Consider the following 19,917-nt stretch of genomic DNA (forward strand, 5'->3'; position numbering starts at 1 on the left):
GTCATATTAAAAATCAACTCAATATGCTTAATAGAAACTTATCTTGAAAATTTATTTTAAATTAGATTCTACATTTATCTTTGTATTCCAAAAAGTCATTCTGTAATGATGATATTTGGCTTTTGCTACAGCTTAGTAGTGTGCTGTATTTTAACAATATGGAATGTAGTAAAATCTATTCCTTTTCTTCTGTGTGCCTATCATATTTATTAATTGATCCAAATTATACAGAATGTTGGGTAAGTTTAGAGGAAAGTATTTTTAATAGCAAAATCCTGTGTTTTCAGCCTTAATTTTTTTAGAGGCTAGTTTCTATTTTAACTAATAATTTAGTAGGCTGCATATTATATATAAAATTTAAACAAGTTTTTATGTTTCAACATAGAGGAGTTGCCAATTATTTTCTTCTTAACTAAGTGATGCATTACATTAAATCCACTGGAGTACTTTTCAACATAATTTATTACACAAATAAGTACTACCATATAAAAATTTTCCACCTGTAATCCCAGTACTTTGGGAGGCCGAGGCGGGCAGATCATGAGGTCAGGAGATCGAGACCATCCTGGCTAACATGGTGAAACCCCATCCCTACTAAAAATACAAAAAAAATTAGCTGGGCGTGGTGGCAGATGCCTGTAGTCCCAGCTACTCGGGAGGCTGAGGCAGGAGAATGGTGTGAACCCGAGAGGCGGAGCTTGCAGTGAGCTGAGATGCACCACTGCACTCCAGCCTGGGCAACAGAGCGAGGAGACTCTGTCTCAAAAAAAAAAATTTTTTTTCAGTGTTATTTCATTTTCCTTCAGTTCTTTCATGAGATAGTTATTAGAACCACTTACTGTGAATTAGAGATAATAGAGACATAAAAAAAAATTTGCTTTTTTCCCCTCTACAGTAGAAAACAATGGTAACCACTTATTTATTTCATTGTCAATCAATGAAAATAGAATAGTATCTACTGGAGATGGGTGTGGAGATCTTAAAGTTTAAAAACAGCTGCATAGTATCCAAATAAGTAGTATAGGATGTATTGTAACAATGCAAGAACTGGTTTGATTTAATTAACTGTGGTTTAATATGTTGTGCATCTCACTCATGGCAAACCATGGTAGCATTTACTGGCTGATGCTTCAAAGCACTACTGTTTTTCATCTACTGTCATTGGTCAGTTGTGTTGTAGAGGCATTATATAAGGTCTGGAAAACAGTTCTCAAGGATTTTGCTTTAATGATAGGTGTAACATCTAGTCCATTTGTTGATGTCATTTTTTTTTTTTTTGTTAAAGACAGAATCTTGCTCTGCTGCCCAGGCTGGAGTGCAGTGGCATGATCTCGGCTCACTGCAACCTCAGATTCCTAGGTTCAAGCAGTTCTCCTGCCTCTGCCTCAGTCTCCTGAGTAGCTGGGATTACAGGTGTGTGTCACCACACCTGACTAATTTTTGTATTTATAGTAGAGACAGGGTTTGGCCATATTGGCCAGGTTGGTCTTGAACTCCTGGCCTCAAGTGATCCACCTGCCTTGGCCTCCCAAAGTGCTAGGATTATAGGCATGAACCACCGTGCCTGACTTGCTGATTTTAATTTGATGTAATCTCTAAACTCTGTTCTTAATGACTTTAAAGTTTGAAACTGTAATGGTTTTACCAAGTAGCTTTTAAATGATGTTTCCTGAAGCAGAGAACAGATAAATTTGAATGATATGTTTCCAACTACAGACAGCAGTGATCTTCATGTCCTATTACATTCACCCTATAAAATCACCTGGATGTTTTTAAAAAGGCAAGTGGAGAATGGAGAAAAAAGAAGCATTGCTCATGTGATATGTACAGTGATGATCTGAGATTTCTTACATTTGATAATGCTATGGAAGTTATCTTAGATGTAAAGTAGTTTCAAAAATTCCAGTTCTGTAACCACATCTGATATGGTTTAGCAGTGTCCCCGCCCAGATCTCATCTTGAATTCCCACTTGTCGTGGGAGGGACCTGGTGGAAAGTCTTTCTTGTGCTGTTCTCATGATAGCGAATAAGTCTTACAAGATCTGATGGTTTTAAAAAGAGGCATTCCCCTTCACAAGCTCTCATTTTTTACCTGCCACCATCCACGTAAGATGTTACTTGCTCCTCCTTGCCTTCCCCCATGATTGTGAGGCTTCCCAAGGCACATGGAACTGTAAGTCCAATTAAACCTCTTTCTTTTGTAAATTGCTCAGTCTTTATCAGCAGTATGAAAATGGAATAATACAACACCTTAACTTTTGAAGTAAATGAGATGCCTGATGGTATTTCCCCCCAAGAATTTTGTGTTTGCTTTTACAGGTACTTTTTGGATTACTTGAATAAAAATGCAAAAATTACTATAAAAATAGAGGATTATATCTCTTTAACATATTATCACTGTATCTTTCAATACATTGACAATGCAAGGGTAATAGTTGAGGGTTTTTGTCAAAATGTTGCGGTAAGCAACCAGGCTAATGTAAAGTGGAGGCAAGGAAAATGTTTCAGTGAAAAGGAAAACACGCCATGTAAATACATTGTCGGTGAAAAATAAGAAATGAATAAATAAATATTTAATAAAATTAATGACTGAAACAGAAAAAGTCACGAATGTTTTTGGATAATAGGCATTACCACAGGGATATAGAATTAGTTGAGAGGGTGGTGGTGAGGGATAAAAGACTACACATTGGGTATAGTGGTGTATGCTGCTTGGGTGATGAGTTCCCCAAAATTAGAGATATCACCACTAAAGAACTTATCCATGTAAGTTTTGGGGGACCCACCTGTTCCCCCAAAATTATTGAAATAAAGTAAAATAAATTTTAAAAAATTCATACAAAAAAAGAAAGTATTTTGTTACCTGACCTGCATTATGCATTTTTTTTTTTTTTTTAAATTAAGAATGGCAAACTCCTTCTGAAACTCTTGATGGCCTTCATTTCTCCAATTTCAGGTCTTGCAGCTCTCATCCCTACTTCCTATAGGCAGTACTATCAGTAAGCTTCTGTAATAGGCCTCTAGGCAGTCCTAGTTCCTTCCTTAGGTTTGTAGGTCATGCTCTTCCATTGCCTGGAGTACTTCAATTTACTCTACCCTCACCCTATTTTCAGGTTTACTTTTCTTTATCCTTGAATATTAATTCTATAGACCAGGATAGGGGTACCTTTATAATTGCAAAGTGCCCTATACTTCCACTGTCATAGTACATATATTAATTGTACATTTCTCTAAGTTAGTGTAAGAGTTTGTGGGAGTGTGTGTGTGTGTGTGTGTGTGTGAAAAGACAGTATCTTTAGTTAATAAGCACAAAATAAATATGTTTTGAATGAGAAGATTCTGGTTCTAGTATTTACTATTTTTAGATTTAGGAAACATTTATTAAATGTTTAAATATTACTTCTTAGTCCAGCCTGGGGGGAGTTTAAAGGAAAACTAATGGACATGGGGCAAGCTTAGGTGGAAGGATGATGCTTGAGCTCAGCTGTGTAGGATGAGTTAATCTGGACCGAGTTGCTGATAAAAATAGAATAAATTTTGGTAAGAACTTTTCCTCCAGTGTATTTTGGCATTGCTTTGTAGAATAAAAAATAAGTTAAAGGATGTTAGACTATAATAAAATTTATATTGAAAAAAACTTATGAGAAATTAACTTTACATGAAAATTCTAAAAAAGTCTGAAATGTACAGATGCTTCATACTGACAGTTATTGACTAGTTTATCTTAATTCATAATAAAAAAGCTAAAACAGTTGTTTTTAAGCGCTAACAGAATAACTGGGTCTTGGAAAATAAGTAGCATTATATGCAAAATGTGTAATATGCCAACTGGTGGCATTTTGCTTCCCTATAATTATTATCTAGTGAATGATAAGACTAGATTATCATTCTAGTGATATATCTAAAAATAAATTTCTTATTTATTTATATGTTATATGGTAAAACTTAGAATCTTACAAGGGAAAGGAAAAACATCTTTTCCCCCTCTCCAAAAATCTACTGAGAGAGGAAGGTATTTATTTGGCTTACCTGAATTACATGAGACAATATCTCAGACTTTCACCTGAGTAAGAATCACTTTGGTTCATGCTAAAATACAGGTTCTTAGGCCAGTCCTGTTTTTGTTGGTGAGGCCCTTAAATTTGACCTTTAATGAGCATCCCAATGTTATCACATTCCAATGTGATAACAAATTGGAAAATAATGTGTATGTCAGTAATATGTAATTCAGATACTAATGACTGACCCTTATTCTCCTGGCCATTGAGTGGTGTGGCTGACACATTCTGTGTAAATCTGAGGTTCTCAACAGGTTATATCCAATTCTGTCATAAATTTAGAGTAATCTTAAGTACATTGAATTAAATGTTACTTATTGAATGCATGACATTTCACCTAGAATTCACAAAATCAGTCAAATGACTTTATTCTTATCATCTGGGTACCCTACTTTGCTGAGCAAACTGTGTTACATGTGGTTTTGTTTATTACAGTCTGTGCAAAAAGAAACATCAACAATATTACTATCATTTCACGTTGGTATTTCTGGTATTCCACTAATGCCTCATTTGTAATAGTTAGGTATATCTTTATCTTTCTAGTAAACTGTTTGGTTTTTAAAGAATAGACAATTTTAAAAATGTTGAAATATAGTATATATCCCTAACTGACTTTGTAGGGGATAACTTTCTTTTTAATCTTGGTTATTTCTTGATTATATGCTGCTTATAAAAAATACAAAGCTTAGACATTTACTTTGTTTTTTACCTTTTACAATTTTTGTTAAAGTAATACATGTTCACTTTATTATGTGAAACAGTGCATTAATATGCACAGAAATATTTTTAAAAAGCTAATATCCTTTCCATCCCCTTTTTTCCCACCTCACTTTCTTTATGCTGATACCAACATAAACACATGTGTAGGTTTGTGTTGAGTATGTATTTTAATGTGATTATTTGCATATTTTGGAACTTGCTTTTTAAAAACACCATGTTGTGGTTGTTGTTCCAGCATAACTGTATAATTATAACTTATTCTTCTTAATAACTGTGTACTATGCCATAGTATAAGAGAGTATCATTATTTCTTCAGTAATTCTCCTGTTTATGAACATTTAAGATGTTTCCCCTTTTTCGTTACTACTCATAATGGTGCAACAGATAACTTTGCTTATAGATCTCTATGCATTCATTTTCTTTCTGTTTTATTAAAGATGCAGGATTGTGGATCAAAAATAATGTGTATTTCAGTTTAATGAATTTCCTTTATAAAATAAATAACATTTTATATACTTATCATAAAAATAGACTATAGAATATGGAAAACACATAGAATGAAATAAAAAGCATCTATAAATCTACCATCAAAACACAATCAATGTGCTAACAAATGGGAAGTTATTTTTTCAATTGTTTGTAATTATTTGCTTCTTTACAATTCATTACATCAATTGTGTTGTAATCCTGTAAGGCTTATTTTTACCACAAGGAAGATTTCACATAGTAATTTCAAATTCTGAATTTTTAATTTTTTTTTTTTTTTGAGACAGGTTCTTGCTCTGTCACCCAGGCTGGAGTGTAGTGGTGTGGTCACAGCTCACTGCAGCTTCAGTCTCCAGGACTCAAGTGCTGCTACCTCCTCGCCTCTTAAGTAGCTGGGACTACAGGTGCATGCCACCTCACCCAGCTAATTAAAAAAAATTTTTTTTGTGGAGATGGGATCTCACTATGTTGTTTAGGCCAGTCCGAACTCCTGGGCTCAAGTGATCCTCCCACCTCAGACTCCCAAAGTGCCGGGATTTCGGGTGTGAGCCACAGTGCCAGGCCTAAGTATTTTTTTTAAGGCCCAAGTAGTTTTTTTTTTTTAAGGCCCTTAAGTTTTAACTATAGATTTGTCTTTGTTGTTCCTACTTCTTTCACTTAAAGAGAACAGCTGAGAACTTCCAATGAAATTTGTAATATAATCTAAAAAGTGGAATATTGATAAAGGAAGAAAAAATAGCCCTGAAATAGGACTGTGCAAGCTTGAGTATTAGGTATGGCATCTACCTGATTAGACATGGGATTTTGGTTAAGTTACTTGACGTCAGAACCTCAGTTTCCTCCAATATTTCCAAATTCAGGTAATAATGACTTACATTTTAAGGTAGTTATTTGCAGTTGAAGAAAAAGAAGCAAAAATATTAAATGGTATGTTGTTACTTAACTTGATTCTGTCTTAGAACCAAAAATGTCAAAGTTTTCCAAACTCAATATCAGAAAGTTTCTTTTTGCCTCCTTGCAGTCCATCCTGATCATCATCCCCATAGGCAGTTCTTATTCTGATTTCTGTCATCATAGGCTCGGTTTTCCGATTCTGGAAGTTCATGTAAGTGGAACTATACAATATATACTCTTTTGTATCTGGTTTCTTTCAACAAAATGTTTATGTGGTTTATCGATGTTATATGAATATAACATATTTCTATACTGTGCGGTATTATGCTATGTAAAATTAGTAAACTATTCTAATTCTAAACTAATGTTGTCGGTAAAATTAGTAAACTATTCCACTAAGTAGGATAGATTAATAGGCTCTAAGTGAAAAACAAGTATTCTTTTAGCACCACTTTACCTTTCTTTTTTAGAGAAGGATGTTTGTATTCATGTATGTGTGTGCATGTATATATGTTACTGATAGATGGATATATAGGTAGGTGAATAGGTAGAGTGGTAGTTTTGGTTTGAAAAATTGAGAAGAATTCATATAAAACAACTATGAGTTATTACGTCTTGGGAAAATGGAGCATGTGAGATCTACCTTTTATATACTTTTAAAAACTCATGTAATTATGAGTTTTACCTTTTATGTTTTGTGTCTTTCAGATGAGGGGAGGAGGAGCTATACCACCTACCAAATAAATAAAAGCTTTTAAAATTACTTTTTTCTTTCTGCTCTGTTCCTTATTTCAACTGTCTCTCCAATTTTTTTTTCTAATTGTATGGGGAAATGTAGGCTTTAATTTAGCTCTTAACATTACAAGAGTTGCTCTTAACCTCCCATAAACAAGATTATTATGCCCATTATGGTTTTAGGGTGTGTGTGTGTGTGTGTGTGTGTGTATAGTAGCTGGCTATTTCTGTCTATGATAATTTACCCTGTTCCCCCCATAACCCCCACTCCCAATGCATTTCCTTGAAGAGATCTTTTGAAAGTCCTGGCAGTTATTTACTAAATATAGTACTTTAAAGCAACGAGATAGTATTCATTTAAGTAAGTGACAAATTTTTCAATATTTGGGAGTTAATATTTTAAACTCCCAAAATAAAGATTGATCCTTTTTGGCAATTTAGCCAAACCTTCAATATTTGATTGTTTAAAGATAGATTTAGTTTCTGATGAGTGAGGGAAACGAATCTGAAAAAAATGATATACTTTGCTGTACTTTTGTCATAGTTTATAATCAAATCCTTGGAAACTAATAGCATTAGTAAACAACAAAATAATTATAAAATTAAAATATTGAATCATTAACAGACTGTTAGCAAACAATAGAAAATATTGGGGTTTTAAAAAAATGATATTGTTTACTATACTGAGGTAGTCAGCCTCAAAAGATGGCTATGAGTCAGACCTCCTAGTATTTATGCTCTTCTATTGGCCTTTCCCCTTAAATCTGGGCTGGCCCTGTGACTTGCTTTTGACTTGCTTGTGGTGAAAGTGATACTGTTTGACTTCTGAGGACAGGTTATAAGGAGCCTTGCATTTTCCGTGCTAGTCACCTGGCATATGTGCTCTGGGAGAAGCCAGCCACCATATGTGAAGGCCAGTATCCCTGAAACTGCTATGTTGTGAGGATGCCTAAGCTAGTCACACAGAGAGGCTAATTGTAAGGAAGGAGGGAGCGAAATGCTTCTCTGACTCTCAGCTGTTGCAGTTATTCCAGCTAAGTTATCAGACATATGAGTGACAAAACCATCTTGGATCTCCAGCTCGATTGAAATTTCAGACGATTCCAGCCCAAGCCACCATCTGATTGCAGCTACATGAGTGAGACCAAACCAAGAACCACTCAGATAAGTCTAGAAAATTCCACAGAACTGTAAGAGAGAAATAATAGATTCTTGTTTTTAAACCTTAGTTTTGGAGCATTTCCATGGCAACAAATAACCAGAACAGGTATTTTTTAATTAAAATTTGTCTTAAATATATTTTATTATGGAAAGGACCAAGATATTCTACTCATCGTCAGCATTTCACTCTTTTCTAGATGACAGTATTTTGAGCCAAGGGATATGATTTAAATAATTGACACAAAATTGCAGATAAAGAGAGGTTCTGAGGTTAAGAATAAGTTCAGCCAGAACCAATCTGAAGCATCTAAGGCTACTAGAAAGCTTTAAGGAGCCATGAATCATACTTCAGGGACCCAACAGTAATGAGGGGGTTCAGGTTGAATCCAGGCATTTTCTGTTTATAGTTAAATAGAACAATATAATAAGATATGTAATAATTTATTTTAAAGAAATTAAATAAGTATAAAGCTTTCACTCTTTCCTCCTCATTTACTTTATTTGCTACTTTAGATGGTATTTTGGTGGCTCAGTTAAAATAATACTTAATAAAGTTAGGCTTCATGTAAAGGGGTGGGATTTGTATCAGATTAATGTAACTTCTAAGTCCCTTTATGCATTCCAGATAAGAGGAAATGTGAAATCCCTAATGCCAGAGACTGCTGTTTTTTGATTGCTAACGCTTTGACCTCAAAGTTCACTGAAGATTAGTATATTAGGCATAGTGCATTCAAGCTCATTTTTTAAGTTATCTTTATGTTTTGTCAACTGCCAGGTGGACTCTGGGCATTTTTTGGGGAAATGTGGTTAAGGCAGCCATAATTAGCAACTGCTTGAAATACTTACCAGATATTTTAAAGAATATTAATAAGACCTCATTTAATTTGGTTGGCAGCTCTTAGATGATTTCTACAGTGATCATGATCATGTCTTACATTTTTATATATTACCTAGCCATTTAATAATGTACTTGAGAACTAAATATTTTAATAGTATTTCCTTACAGTCTGATACAGCGTGCAATGTTAGGTAGTTAAATGTTGTCTAATACATAATTTTGAGCTCAATTAGCTTGAAATGGCAAGTTCATCTAAAGTACATATGAATAAAAGGGATTATAAGTATAGTGAAGTGTAACATAGAACTGGTAAATATTTTAAATATATGTATTTATTATGATTTGTGAATATTATAGCCAAAGCATGCAGTTGGAACAACTTCCAAAAATTAAAAACTATTTGAAAACTCTTTTTACATTTTACACTTAATAAACTAATTTGTACATAAAACACATTATTATTTATATTTAAAACTAAAAAAATTCACTTTCTCCAGCTATTCTAACAAAAACTTAGTAAGTAGGCATTGCTTTTAAAATGACACAATCTACCAGTTATTTGGTAAAACTAGCATAATCATAAATTTCCCATCCATGCTTTTTCCAAAAATACTAACCCATATTGTTCTCTCTGGACCTGTTGTAGGGATGACTAATCCAACTGCTGAGGTCTCCCTTTATGTGTTTGATGGAACACTTGGCTTGCTGGACTACAGCTGTGTGTTTATGTGCAGTGCACACCTGCAGGGGCCTGACAAATAGCTGTAGTATGCAGAGGATACAAAATTACCCTGGCAGTGCTGCAAATAAGGAAGTTTCTGTTTTGAAGTCCATATGTGTGTGTGCTTGAGATGCCAGCTGGTGTATTTATGTTGCATGCACAGATGTAAAACTGCCAACTGATTTTATACCAAATAAAGTCTAATCTTTTTATACGTACTTTGTGTCAAAGTTATGAAGTGGTATGTAAGAATATTCTCATGACTTAGCTCTTTTAAAATAAAAGCTGCTATTAAAAATATGAACTCATAATATCATTAGGAAAGAGAGGAAGAAGGATAGTGATAGAGATGGTATTTCTTAACTATTATCCTGTGTATAATAATGTTGTTATTACTATATCATTTGATAAATAAAGTTTTGATGTGTTATAATCATGAATGATATATATTCTCTTTTGTGGCTAGAGTCAGTCAGGTCTTTATGAAATCCCAATTTATGAATACTGAAATGTGAAAGACAAATTTATATAATTACTTGACTTGAAGGCTTTGGCTATTCTATTTTTCAAGTACATTTGATCTTAACAAGTTGAAAGGATGGTGCATTTTTTGCCATTTTTAGAATGTATTTAAATTTGTTCTGAAAGAAATACTAGTGTTTATAAATACCAGGGATAATATTTCCCAAGTCTATGGAAATTTTAAAACCAATATAAAAATAGTGGAAAAGCCAGTTATTCAAAAGAACCTTTGAAAGAAGCAGTTGTTTTTGTTTCTTTTAATATGTCTTCTCTAACTAAATGAAGAAATATATTTTATTGACTGTGTCCATCCCAAACAAGAATAATGATTTGATTATTAGAAAATTGATTTTCAAATTAATATTTGCAAATGAGGCCGGGCGCGGTGGCTCAAGCCTGTAATCCCAGCACTTTGGGAGGCCGAGACGGGTGGATCACGAGGTCAGGAGATCGAGACCATCCTGGCTAACACGGTGAAACCCCGTCTCTACTAAAAAAATACAAAAAATTAGCCGGGCGAGATGGCGGGCGCCTGTAGTCCCAGCTACTCGGGAGGCTGAGGCAGGAGAATGGCGTAAACCCGGAGGCGGAGCTTGCAGTGAGCCGAGATCGCGCCACTGCACTCCAGCCTGGGTGACAGAGCGAGACTCCGTCTCAAAAAAAAAAAAAAAAAAAAATTTGCAAATGAGATACTTTATATGTTACTTAAGTGTAAATGTAGATTAGAGTGGAAGCTTTTTTAAAAAATTAGTGTTGGATATATTCATTTTCTCTAAGAACTATCATTGCTTATGAAGCAGTGATTTTTTCCATATATAATTTTTTTTTTTTTTTTTTCTTTTTCTTTCTTTGTTTTTTTTTGGAGATGGAGTCTCGCTGTTGTCAGCCCGGGCTGGAGTGCAATGGCGCCATCTTGGCTCACTGCAACCTCTGCTGCCTGGGTTCCAGCAATTCTCCTGCCTCAGCCTCCCGAGTAGCTGAGATTACAGGCATCTGCCACCATGGCCAGCTAATTTTTGTACTTTTTTTTAGTAGAGGCCTGGTTTCACCATGTTGGCCAGGCTGGTCTCAAACTCCTGACCTCAGGTGATCCACCCACCTCGACCTCCCAAAGTGCTGGGATTACAGGCATGAGCCAACATGCCCTGCCCATATATAATTGGTTTCTAATATTAATAGATATGTTTCAGTTGAATCATTTTCAAAAGGATTGACTTTTACTATATTTGAAATATATGTACAAATTAAGAATTTTTAGACATTGCTCAACAATAACTGTTATCAGAATGGTTATATTTGTTTTTGTTTTATTTATAACCTCTTTATTGTTTTGTATCATTTTATATGTATAAGTTTATAAATATTTGCAAATGGAGCAAAGTAGTTCAAGTGCTTTTCAAAATCATGTTAATTTTCTTATTAGAAAATTTTAATGGTACTGTAAAAATATGTTGCCGTATATAATCTTGTATTCAGTTTTGCATTTGAAACACACTGAATTTGTCTTTCACATAAGTATATCTAGATATATTGATTCTTCTGATATTAATGTAAGTTATAATTGAGTTCTGATTTTTTACTTATAGAATTGCCTTATCATAGTTCCTTATTTGACTATATTTTACTGACATTTTGTATGCTTTCCTAATTATTATTTTTATTGATAGTGTCAAACTTGTAAATAGTTTGTAATGCCTTTAAAAATTTACATAGTGTTTAATAGGCATCATTCCTTTTTCTTCAATGGTAGGCATGATGCCTTTTTTTGTCATAAAGGGATGTATATTTGCTATTTTTTCTAGCATGATTTTACTTGAACTTTTACTATTATTAAATTTCAGCAAATACGGGAAAGGCCTGAGCTTTTAGCATTGTCCCTTAGCCTTAAAGTCTAAATTTTGACTAAGTCAGGCATCTTAATTCATGAAGAAAGTTTGATTTGGAATAAGTTTTATATAATGAGACAGAAAGATGGACTAGAGGGACAAGATGTTTCTGACAAAATATATAATTACTTGTATGATTAAAAAGTGCATGAAGAAACCAAGTACATCAATTTCCCAAATGAAAGGTAGTATGGTATACTTGAATTAACTCTTGATCAGGAGACATACAAAATTCTAGCCCTGTAACACACAGTTGTATGTTATTAGACTGGTTTCCTGGAGCTTTAGTGTAGTTTAATTTTTCTACCAGAGAAAGGGAATAGTAATTCTGATTAATATTGATATGAGTATTAATAATAAGATAATGGACATAAAGCTGTTCTGTGGTCAGGGTGTGGAGCATGTACTAGGTGTTCAATAATAGTTGACTTTTTTTTTTTAAAGCAGTAGTAGTAACACTTTGAAAAAGTTCATTACATAGGAAATATACATGTAAAGTTAGCTCAGAAAAGGATAGACATAAGAAAGCTTCACTGATGCCTTACGTTTTTTCCTGAAAATATATTTTAAAGAAAGGACCAAACCTCAAATTTTTACAGCTAAAAGAATCTTTTATTACTTATTTGAGAGATTATGTTCAATACATTGCTTGGTTATTTAGTGCTAGGGCCAACTGCCTTTAGTAGGATATCACTTCAAACACTGCTGCCGCCACTGCAGGTTGCAAGCACATGATTGAAGGCTTCTAGTTCTCAGCTCATGCCCAGATGTCTTTCAATAACTATAGCCAGTAATTTCTTCAAATTGCTCACTTTATCAGCAGCACATGTCATCAATCCTGAAGTGGTTGGTCAAGTCAACTGCAGAATCTTTAGCTTATAGACACAGCTGCAAACAGGTGAACAGGCAGAAAGTAATTTGTGCAGCTTGGTGGCTGTCAGACGAAAGACAGACAATCTGTGTTTAAAACAGATTGCAGGCCCTGTATGGGCCAGACAAAAGGGATTTCTCCAACTGCAAATAATTCTAAGGTTAACATATTTTCCTTTCTGCCATTAGGTGATTTGTTAAAATTGGAAACAATGAACATTATAAATCTACACAGAAACTGGAGACAAGATGAAAGAGAAAATCAGATCACTAAATAGGTTTACATTTGTCTTTCCAAAGAAGTATAACTGGCATTCATATAAGCTGTTTTCTCACAAATTAAGCCAAGTTATAAAATTCTTTGAAACTTACAAGATTATAAATTTACTGGTATTAAAAAAGCAATGAACCTTGAACAGTCCAGTTTTTATAAGTAGTTTTTAGAGTTAATTGTTAATTTGTAGATGTTGGAATTTGCTTCTTTAAAAATATTATTTAGTATTTTTCTTGCAGCTTTATTAAGTAGATTTTAAAACTAGCATATGCTAGATATAACACACTTTTCAGCACATAAAATCTACCATGGTTACAGAACAAAAATTCATATGGAGAAAAATATTCTGAGGATCTATGCATTTAAAAAAGTTATCCTCACATTTTTTCCTTTGGAGTTATTTAGATCAGAATCTGAAAGATACCTGAATCTCTGTAAAACAGTCATATTTTAGAAGATAGTTCTACAATAACACTAAGAGTATTCATCATTTTTGTCCATAAATCTCAAAATGATAAACTTATGAGAGTCTGAATCAGCAAAGTTACTTCTCAACAGTATTGGTCCATATAAGTGCCTACTCATTAAACTAAACAGGAAGAAGGACTATATTACATTAGCTAAATGAGTACCTCATGACAGAAGACTACTGAAGAAGATACACACACTATCTTTAAGACACACTATATTAAATATCTAAAAAGGTTTAGATATTTAAAATATGTATACATGTGTAGTGCATGGATGCATGTGTTTGTAGGGAGGAACACATGAGAAATAATTGAGTAGTCCTTCTTTGTTTTCGTACCAGAGCTTATGTCTATGATATAGAGAACCGTAAGTGAATGTTACTGATTTATTCTCTCTTATTTTTGGCTCTCTTGTGCTTTCTCTCTTGTTTCACAATCAATTTAGTATTGTAATTGTTTTTTATAGGTAATGATCTGTGTAACATAGTGTTTAAGAACACAGTCCTCAGTGTCAAATTGGATTTAAGTTCCAGTTTGATAATACTGTGTAATTTTTGAACAAGTTACTTAACCTACCAAATCCTTAGTTTTTCAGTGGTGATAGTGGCTGTTTATTAACTTAGGTTGTTTTGTGGTATTAAAAACTCATATAAAGTATTGTGCCTTGTGCCTTGTACTTATTTAAAGCTTCAATAAACTTTAGGCATTTTCTGCTAGAATCCAAACATCCTGAGGAAAGAGAATGTTTTGGTCTTGCTCCTAGCTGCTTCCTAAGCATTTATTAACATGATTTGAACCTCTAAGAGCTCAGACGTAATCTGAATGAACTTGTCAATAGTTCTGTAATTTTTAGAGTCCACTGTGCTGATTTCCTTTAGTCGTAATATTCCTTTCTTGCCAAATGCCTTGACCTTAAATATGACAACAATTCTTATTTATTTATTGAGACAGAGCCTTGCTCTGTCACCCAGGCTGGAGTGCAGTGGTGCGATCTTGGCTCACTGCGACCTCTGCCTCCTGGGTTCACATGCATCCCAAGTAGCTGGGATTACAGGCACTCACTACTATGTCTTACTAATTGTTGTGTTGTTTTAGTACAGACAGGGTTTTGCCATGTTGGCCAGGCTGGCCTCAAAACTCCTGGCCTCATATGATCCACCCGCCTCAGCCTCCCAAAGTACTGGGATTATAGGTGTGAGCCCCTGCACCCCGCCCTGATTTATTTGTTAAGTATAGACAAAGCGGTATGAATATTTTACTGTCTCTCATGTCAGTTTTTCTAACATTAGGATATTGTTCTTGATTATAGCTGTTTTTCAAATATAGCTAGCTGTGGTGCCTCATGCTCACAGAATAATCTGGCATTAAAAATCAATTATATTTTACTGTTTTTTGTTTTGTTTTGTTTTTTGAGACTGGATCTCGCTTTCTCAACCAAGCCTTTTGGTCTCCAAACTTGCCCAACATGGTTCTACTTCATTCTTTGGCCAAAAAATCAATGGGTTCAAGAACACAAGTTTTAACTCTAGGACTTAACTTTAGATTTCTCATATCAAAATCACTTTGCCTCTAGAGCAGTAGTTAGAGCTTCCAATATATGCTGACTTTTAGACCCTACACCATACCTATTGTTTTGAAATCTCTGAGGATGGGGCCTGGATGTCAATCTTTCAATAAAATCTCTTTTTGTCAATCTAATGTGGACCCATGGTTGAGAACAAGTACTCTAGGACAGAGACTGGCAAGTTATGACGCATGGGCCAAATCCAGCCCATCAGCTGTTTTTGACTGGAATGCAGTAACCATCATTATTTGGCTGGTTAGTTATTATCCATGGCTGTTTTGTGCTACAACAGCAGAGTTAAATAAATGCAACAGAGACTGTATGTCTTGCAAAGCCTAAAATATTTATTATTTAACCCTTTATAAAAAATGTTTGCTGGCTGGGCGCGGTAGCTCAAGCCTGTAATCCCAGCACTTTGGGAGGCCAAGACGGGCGGATCACGAGGTCAGGAGATCGAGACCATCCTGACTAACACGGTGAAACCCCGTCTCTACTAAAAAAATACAAAAAGCTAGCCGGGCGAGGTGGTGGGCGCCTGTAGTCCCAGCTACTCAGGAGGCTGAGACAGGAGAATGGCATAAACCCGGGAGGCAGAACTTGCAGTGAGCTGAGATCCGGCCACTGCACTCCAGCCGGGGCGACAGAGTGAGACTCCGTCTCAAGAAAAAAAAAAAAAAGTTTGCAAACCCATTTTAGATTATAAGCTCTGATGCGGTGACTCATGCCTGTAATCACAGCACTGTGGGAGGCCAAGGCGGATGGATCATGAGGTCAGGAGTTCGAGACCACCTTGGCCAACGTGGTGAAACTCCATCTCTACTAAAAATACCAAAATTAGCCGGGCGTGGTGGCACGCACCTATAATCCTAGCTACTCAGGAAGCTGAGGCAGGAGAATCACTTGAACCCAGGAGGTCGAGATCTCACCACTGCACTCTAGCCTTGGTGACAGAGTGAGACTCTGTCTCAAAAAAAAAAAAAAAAACCAAAACAAATAAAAAAAGATTATGAGCTCTGATTATCAACAGTTTTGCACATATTTCGTGTTTGTTGCTACTTCAGGTAATCCATTGGTGAATTAGCTAGATATTTTTGATTACCTTTTTATTTCTTGACTAATAGTGAGCTGTTTGAGGGCAGGCACTGTATTTTATAGCTCTTTAAAATCCTCAACCCCTAATATAGTTAATTTTGCATAGTTGGGTGTAAGTAAATGTTCATTAATTGACTGTAGTTATTGGCCTTCAGTTATTGCATGAAGATACTAGTAAGGGACAGTGTGGAGCTTTTGACTTGTGCATGTTCAGTTTTTTTTTTTTAACTCCTTCTATTAAAATAGACATTATTGTAATTTAGAATATTACCTAGTCATCATTATATAATTACAGAAAATCCCTTAATTTTTTTTTCATTTCTGGAATTACCATCAACCTTCATTACTCATTGTTTGTACTTAATGTTTAGATCTAAGCTACAAAACAGCATACCATATTTTCATCATCATTACTCTTTTAAAAGTTTGCCTTCATTCCTGTTTCAGGGAGTTTGGGCAATGCCTGTGATATTTGTGTCTTGAAAATATCTCAGTGGTCTGTCAGATACGAGGTTGATCCAATTTTAATAATAGTTTTTTCTACTTCTTGATCTTTAATAGATTGAAATTATCTTGGCTTTTGCTGGTAGTGTAGTCATAATAATTTTTAAATTGTGGGTGGTCAAGGGAGAAAACAGACCCAAAATGTCCTGTATTGGTTCTGTGTTATTCCCCTGGAATGATGTGTTTGACTAGTTTTCTTTTAAACTATTAACTACATAAATTTTGTTCAAGGCTGGTGTCTTAGCATTTGTATTACAACTATAGTTAGTACACATACATGTCTTCTCTATTCACTAAGAAAGATCACTATCTTACATTGTTTTTTTTCATTTCACTTGTTAAATAAAGTGAATATGTTATTTAGGGCAGGGAAAAAAATAAGGCAATCAGGCAGGTTGCTGACGGCAGTCCAAATGGCTGATCAGAGAGTCTTTATATGCATTGGTAATGTGTTGTGCAATATAAGCTGAAATATATTCCACAAGGGAGGAAAACGGAATAGGTTACATACACTGTTCGTAAGTGCAATGAATATAAAACTCCATTACTCACTTTAGGCAGGTGCTTTTTATATGAGGCTTTAAAGTAATATAAAACTGCTGGTGAAATGATTGGTTTATACAGACACCACTTAGCTTCCAGTGCTCTAACCAGATAAAGAGACTAAAACTATTAAGATATTTCTTTAATGATTCAGGGATTGATGTTTAATATTCTTTTGGTATAATAGCCTGTCCCTGTAACATTGTATAGTTATGAAATTTGTGTGTGACTTGGTTATGAAAGACTTTTTTCTGGGAAAGAGGAAAAAAGTTCTTATTTGTTAATGATAAGGAAATGAATCTCTCCAAAATTTCTTTCAATGTATACATATATAGAAAGATATATATCTGCATTTGAAAATATTTTTGAAGGACTTTCTAAATACGTTTCTTGGTAGTTTTTTTTCAGCTTTTCTCCGAGAACGATTGAACATTTTATAGGCATTAAGATTGAATAAATTTTGTAATGTACAATAACTCTCTTTAGGATAACTCTGCAGTTGGTTGATGAACATTATAAAGCATTAAAATGTGTATTAGTTCATAAAGATTTGCAGTGATCTCACTTAGATATACAAACCGCTATATTTCTCTTTTTTGACACTTTTACAGAGAACAAGTACCTGCTTATTGTTTTAGTGCTGAACATTCTCTTATGAGTGAATTTTTATAAACTAAAAGGGACATTAAAAGGATAACAAATAGGCATTTTTCGAATTTGTCTTAGGTTCTAAATATTTGAACCAGATGGTTTTCTTTCTAAACTGTCATTGATTGATTGATTAATTGATTTTCCCTCCCTCCCATCCCTCAGTGCCTCCATGTCTCCCTCCCTTGAGCTTCCCCCTCACCCCTAACCCCGCTTCCCCTTATTAGGTGACATTTACATACAATCAGCTATTTTAGAGTGTATGATTCAGTGGTATTTAGTGCATTCACAATGTGCAACTACCAGGCCTCAGTTTCAAAATATTGATATCACTCCATAAAAACACCCCATAGCTTTTAAGTAATTGCTCATAATTCCTCCTCTCCCTCATCCCCTGGTATCCTCTAATCTTATCTACTTTTGTCTCTATGGATTTTCCTTTTCTGGACATCTGATATTAAAGGAATCATATATTAATATTATGGGACCTTTTGGTTTTCTCCAGAGATCTAGCTAAGTTGTTGTGTGTATCAACAGTTCATTCATTTTTTATTGCTCATAATATCCCATGGTATGGATGTACCACGGTTTGTTAAATAATTTATCTGTGGAAGGACATATTTGTTGTTTCCAGTTTTTGGCTATTACAATAAAGCTGTGATAAACATATACAAGTTTTTGTGTGAACATGCATTTCATTTCTCTGGGAGTAATGCCTCAGAATACAGTTGCTGGGCTATACGCTAGTTGAATGTTTAAATTTTTTTTTTTTTTTTTTGAGGCAGAGTCTCGCTCTGTCACCCAGGCTGGAGTGCAGTGGCGTGATCTCAGCTTACTGCAAGCTCTGCCTCCCAGGTTCATGCCATTCTCCTGCCTCAGCCTCCCAAGTAGCTGGGACTACAGGTGCCCACCACCACGCCTGGCTAATTTTTTGGATTTTTAGTAGAGACGGGGTTTTACCATGTTAGTCAGATAGTCTCCATCTCCTGGCATCATGATCCGCCTGCCTTGGCCTCCCAAAGTGCTAGGATTACGTGAGTCACCGCCCCGGCCTGAATGTTTAATTTTTAAATGAATGGATGTGACTGTGTTTCAATAAAGCTTTATTTATAAAAGCAGGAAGTGGGCCAGATTTGGCCTATGTGGTTTGTCCAACATGGTTATAGGAAGAAGGAATTGGTGGATAAATATCATGGCTTTGTTAACACCTATTTAATCATGTTCCTTAAATATATTGTTTAGTAAACTTCTTTATAGAATTACCCATATAGTAATTTTTGTTTTCAAATAGTAAACTTAAGATGATATCCCATTTCATTCCTTATATTGGTAATTTATGGTTTCTCTCTTATTAGAGTTTTTTCAGTTTTGGTCTTTAAAAAATGTTTAAAAAATCAATTTAAAATTTTAAATACAATTTTTTTTTTTTTAGAATTTTGAATATAAATTTTGTTGATTTCTGCTACCTTTGTTATTTTTTGCCCATGCTTACTTTGGTTTTATTTTGCTTTCCATGTTTTTGGTGTTTTAGGTGAGAGCTAGATTATGGAATTAAGACTTACTTTTACTGTGCACATTCGGTGCTATAAATTGCTCTCTGTGTACTGCTTTAGTTGTGGCCCACAAATTTTGATACATTATGTCTTCATTCAATTTTTGTCTTCTGTTTCATTGGAGAGTTCCTCTTTGACTCATGGACTATTTAGATCTGTTTAATTTCCAAGTTTGGGGAAATTTTCCTACTACTTTTTAAAAAATTGATTTCTAATTTGAATCTATTGTGGTCCGAGAACAAACTCCGTATAACTTCATTTATTTTAATTCTGTTCATTTCCGGGCCAGTATAATATTGTCTAGCTTGTTAGCTGTCTCATGGGCATTTGAAAAGAATGTGTATTCTGCTGTTCTGTAACCTAGAAACAACTTATTAG

At 34.6% G+C, this 19,917-nt stretch overlaps 1 protein-coding gene across 10 annotated transcripts in view; it reads left to right on the plus strand.

Moving 5' to 3' along the window:
- The window catches only part of VPS13B (vacuolar protein sorting 13 homolog B), an 869,883-nt gene that overhangs the window by 230,406 nt on the left and 619,560 nt on the right, over window positions 1–19,917 (plus strand). The window lies entirely within an intron of this gene.

The sequence above is a fragment of the Trachypithecus francoisi genome, unplaced genomic scaffold (genome assembly GCF_009764315.1).
Source record: "Trachypithecus francoisi isolate TF-2019V2 unplaced genomic scaffold, Tfra_2.0 Lachesis_group7, whole genome shotgun sequence".
Classification (NCBI taxonomy): domain Eukaryota; kingdom Metazoa; phylum Chordata; class Mammalia; order Primates; family Cercopithecidae; genus Trachypithecus; species Trachypithecus francoisi.